Source organism: Dermacentor variabilis, chromosome 6, assembly GCF_050947875.1.
Source record: "Dermacentor variabilis isolate Ectoservices chromosome 6, ASM5094787v1, whole genome shotgun sequence".
NCBI lineage: Eukaryota > Metazoa > Arthropoda > Arachnida > Ixodida > Ixodidae > Dermacentor > Dermacentor variabilis.
Genome location: NC_134573.1, coordinates 65,792,846 through 65,797,912, shown reverse-complemented (window position 1 = coordinate 65,797,912; position 5,067 = coordinate 65,792,846). Strand labels below are relative to the sequence as shown.

The 5,067-nt window shown below is 49.4% G+C and overlaps 1 non-coding gene across 1 annotated transcript; it reads right to left on the bottom strand.

Moving 5' to 3' along the window:
* Nucleotides 1-3,458: 3,458 nt before the first annotated feature.
* On the bottom strand, nucleotides 3,459-3,600 carry LOC142586467 (U4 spliceosomal RNA). The gene has a single exon (XR_012829230.1). It is a non-coding gene; the product is annotated as a U4 spliceosomal RNA (small nuclear RNA).
* Between the last annotated feature and the right edge of the window lie 1,467 nt (nucleotides 3,601-5,067).

Sequence of the window (5,067 nt, the reverse complement as noted above, 5' to 3'; positions counted from 1 at the left end):
ATCGGCCATGAGCCCTCCGTGATAGGTCAGAATGGTTCGGGTCCAGCCCGTATGGGCGGGCGCCACGCCTATATAGGTAGAGCCCGAGTCACTTTTACCTATCACGGAGTGTTAAAGGCCAATTTGGAATCAAAACATACTGGAACAGATTTACGTTGTACCGGCCAAGTTCATTTTTGAACATACGTCTTATACGCTCCAGTTTCGACGTGTTTGTGAGCACGCGCTGGTCGGCGCGGTTATGTGCAATGGCATTTTATAAATAGGTGTACATTCGTTTTTTTTCTGTCCCGCAAGAAATGCCTCTGGCTTTTCTTCCAACGCTCAACACCCCGGTATATAAAAAGCACTGTGAACGTGATACATATATATATATATATATATATATATATATATATATATATATATATATATATATATATATATATATATATATAGGTAGGGTATGGTAATAGTTAAAACCAGGCTGCAATGCAATTTTGGACAGCATAAAAATCCTGGTTTCGCATGGTGTATATCTCGAACAGAATTTGCAGCCCATGCACGGGGCCACCACCACTCTGGTCATAATGATGGCGCTGGTGGGAGCACAGCCTGGGGACTGTGGACCCTACTCGAGCAATAACGCGCCACAGTGCGTTTGCGGTTGTTAGTCGCCTACAATGGCCGCGAAAGCTCTGCAGCTATTTTGTCGTCTCTGGAGTCAAGTAGGCGCCTATCAAATGTCAAATGACAGAATTATACCTCTGAAATGAAAAGCCCAGGACACCTAAGCACTCCTCATGAGCACTGGCGTCCTGCGCGACGAGAGACTCTCCTCTCATCCAACTCCTGGCGCTACCGCACCAGCAGGTGTCCCCTTTCGCCCGCTATGCTCCATCGAGGCGCGCTCAAAAGTTGGCGTTGCAACCAATGTGAATTTAGGTGTCGTTTCGGTTCTACAGAAGGTAGACGCTGTCTTTTTGCTCAATCAGCCCTTTGACGCTTTCGCATGAATATGAAAAATCGCCGCCAAAGCACTCCGTACTGATGGTTAACCAGCGAGGCTCAAACGTGCGGCCCCGGTGTCTATCACTTGGTTAATCCCGACGGTTATTAACCGACAGCTTGGTAGGCTGCCAGACCTTCAGTCCGCAGTTGCTCCTTGCGCTCGGCTGCACGAGCCTGTTCTTGTGCCCGGACTGCAGCATCGGCATGGCGTAGACGAGCTCGCTCCCGGATCTACTCGAGGCGTTCCTGATCGAATGCTGCCTGCTCCTAAGGAGCACGTATGACGCGTGGCCTACCCATTTCGGAGCTGGAGAGAAACTGCTGCGCACGCGCTCGGCTGCGACAGAGAGCAACGACGTCACTACTGGAGCACTAATGCAACACCACCAAGAGAGCACAAGTCCTTTTCACTTTGATCCATGGCGTCATGTTAACAGGCCCGAACGCCATAGAATTTAATAGGGATGCTCCCGAGTAAGCAACAATAATTTTTACGTCACCTCTTTTATTGAGCCAGCCTTGTCGATGGAAGTTCCATGTCAGGTAAAGTGACGTCATGGATCGGAGTAAACAGGCCTCGAGCTATCTAGGTGGTGTTGGCTGATTGCGCACCTCTCTCTCTCTTTTTTTTTGCACACAACGTAGAGGTTGCGATGGAGGAGTTTTCCGCGTACAGGCGACCGATAGATGGATGGACGGACGGACGGATGGACGGACGGACAGACAGACGAATCGGCTAGCACTATACCGCTTCACTGTAAAAGTTATTTTTTAGGCTTTTGCTCGTGGTCATAGGAAAGCTTTAGCACCTACATTTTTGCGCGACCGTTAGAGATGAAACACGTGGGTGCAGCCTTATCTCCCCCGGCTACAATCCCACCAACAATCAGCACACTCGAAAAGATAACCAATAGTGAGTGGGTCAGTGCAGTGTGCATGGCCTTCAGCTTACTGAAATGAAGACTCTTGATTTCAGCAAACGGACAGAAACAATTCCTGGTGTACTGTTACCTTCACACGAATTTTTAAGCACAATATGTTTTTAGCTCCCGTTGTCAGCGACTTTCAAGTGACTTGGAGTCAAAAGTCACAGCATCCATCCGCGCACCGAAACGAGAAGATCCGGAAAAGTTGCGAGAACAAAGCGAGATCCCCCCCACCTTTTGTGCAGGAGTGAATTACATACTCTTTTGCTCCCAAACAACTTAGATAAATATTTCTTCCGACTTCTTCCTAATGTTTGTTCACAATAGCACCCAAGCTATAACTTCTAGCACGCTGAATCATTATTTGTCATTTCCAATACCGACGTTTCAAAAGGCAGATACAGGGCAGCATACAATTGATTGTTATATTTTGGCACTGAGGAAGATTTGCCTGGGCTCTTTTCAACGCCAGCGGTCCGTGAGGCCCGCGGCGCGTCCGGCACGCCGACAGCGCCGGTAGCGTCCGGCGCACCACGGATGGCTGTCTGACCGAGGCGAGACTTGCAATGATGTCCGGTCTGTGACAGGAAACTAAATTAAAAAATTAAATTATGGGGTTTTACGTGCCAAAACCACTTTCTGATTATGAGGCACGACGTAGTGGAGGACTCTGGAAATTTCGACCACCTGGGGTTCTTTAACGTGCACATAAATCTAAGTACACGGGTGTTTTCGCACTTCGCCCCCATCGAAATGCGGCCGCCGTGGCCGGGATTCGATTCCGCGACCTCGTGCTCAGAAGACTAACACCATAGCCACTGAGCAACCAGGGCGGGTGCGACAGAAAACTGTGGTACCCGTATGCGCGAGTGCACAGTATGGTAGGGTGCGGTGTGGTGTGGTTGGGTGGGCTGTGGTGAACGTCCGCTAGACCCATGTTAACATTATGACTAGTATCATCTCCCCCCAATCTGCTTTGCCGGTTGGCATTCCATGCTTGCACCTACTCCCTATTACCGGAAAGCCAGTAATTTTTAAAACTTTAGCACTTTCTATATAAGGCGTCAGAACTATTCGGTAATGAAATATCCTCAGATATTTTCATTCCTCTAAAACAATTGAGGAAAATACCGCAGCAGTGGGAACCAGGAGCCGAGTTGAAAGAGCTTTTTTTTTTGTTCGTAAGTGCTGCTTGCCATTAGTCAATTGGCTTCGACAGTGAGGTGTGTGACATCGCGGTTAGCTGACATTTGCTCTTACGAGCAGTTGTATAGCGTTAAAAGAGAAGAGGGCGATGCACTAGCACCACGTGCTGTTTTATCAGCATGCGTCGAAACACAACGTGAGAAGAGAGTGATTTGACAGTATTGTTAAAGCAAGGAAAAGAAAGGGGAGGATTATGAAGATTAGGCGGTTCTCATTTAGGTTATTCTACATAGCTACCGCCTTCATTGCCGTCAGTTTTGCGTTCGCCACGAAAATAGCTAGACAGAAGGAAAAAAACTCGGTACAATTACATCTATTTTTACACTCATTTGATAGGCCGGCGAGGGCCACCCAAAAATTGCCACGGCCGACGGTGTTTCACGTCGTCCAGGCGGGGTATTGGGAAAAGTTTTCAACTAGCAATAGTCGCTCCTCAGCAAGAACTTCACTGGATGCGACACTGCCTCTGCGCAAAGCCAATTCAGGAAAGCCTTTTGTTGAGGTACCAGCTCCTGTGTCCCTACTTCCTTCACAAGCCAGCAGTAACATGCTAGGAGCTCCAGCAGACGCAACATTTCGGAATTGTAAGATATTGCTGCGCAGTTAAGCATTTATACGCTTTCTCAAAATACTTTTTATTTAAATTGTTCGTATTGCAAGCAGTTGTTGGAAGTACAGCTCTTTTTATTTTGCTCGTGTGTTACTTCCTGAAAGTGTTGAACCTAAATGTTATCCACGTGGTCTTTCCTAACCTTCTTAGTTCCGGCCACTTGTTCCGGCGGTGTCGCTCCCAAGGAGGTTATACCGGGTGTTTCACCGAGTACTTTCAATTTTTACCGCGAAGCTGTCTATGATTAGGATCTGGAAAAAATGTGTCCTCCCGCCCACGTGATGTTGACAAAAACAAATCGTTATATGGGTGGATCCTGGTGATAGTGTAGATAGGGTCCATGCTGAATAGTTCCTAACCCCTGTGGCCTCGGGGACCCGTAACGAGCCCTTCAACTACCCTTGTCACAGGTGGGACCCACAGAGGTCCCAGTTTCTGCTGACGTCCTTGTCTGTTTCACGTCAGGGTCATCCACCTCTCACGCCATGATGCCTACAGTGCCGTGGACTCCTTCGAAGGCCCAGGTCTTCAATATTGCTGTCCCTGTGGGGAATGGTCCCGAGACCGTCGTCCACGCGACGGCCTCAATAGTTGGCCTCTCTGAGGTATATTGCGTTCAGCACATGGGAGGCTTCAACTTCCAAGTCACCGTCAAGAGCATGGCTTCGATGGCTATAATAGTCAATGCTGGCTGCCTTGTCATCAGTGGCGAGCGTCGTCCTGTCGTTCCCGTCGGTTCGCAGGCCACCGACGTAACCTGCCTCTTCTTGCCGTCCTTGGTTAGGAACGAAGTCCTCGTCCAGGCACTATCACCATACGGCAAGCTAATTCAATTCACTGTCAATGCTAATATTATGAGCGGACGACATGCCGTACTCATGGGCACCCGCTTCATTCGGATGGAAATGAGCACCACCACCCATGTCCGTGATTACCTGAGAGTCTCTGGTCATCGTCTGACGTTTGACTACCCTGGCTTGCAACGCGTGCGTCAGCTGTGCGGCTCCAGCGACCACTACTGTGCACAGTGCACCGCAGCGTTCTCTGTCCACTTGTGGTATCCATGGCCACAAAAGCGACGGACGACCCCTTGTCGGCGTCGCGTAAATGGTCACCCTACAGTCGTGTGCCCTGTGCCGCGTTCATACTCACAGCCTACTGCTGGTCCCTTTCCCCCCTCACCACCGGCGTCAGCTCCGATCGCGACTGCGCATGACGCCGTAACCGAATAGATAGCCTTCACACCGCATCAACCAGGGTCGGCAAATGACAAAGAAAAAGCATGCAGCTCGAGCAGTCACAACACGCCATGTTCTCCGGCCTCGTCAACCGAAA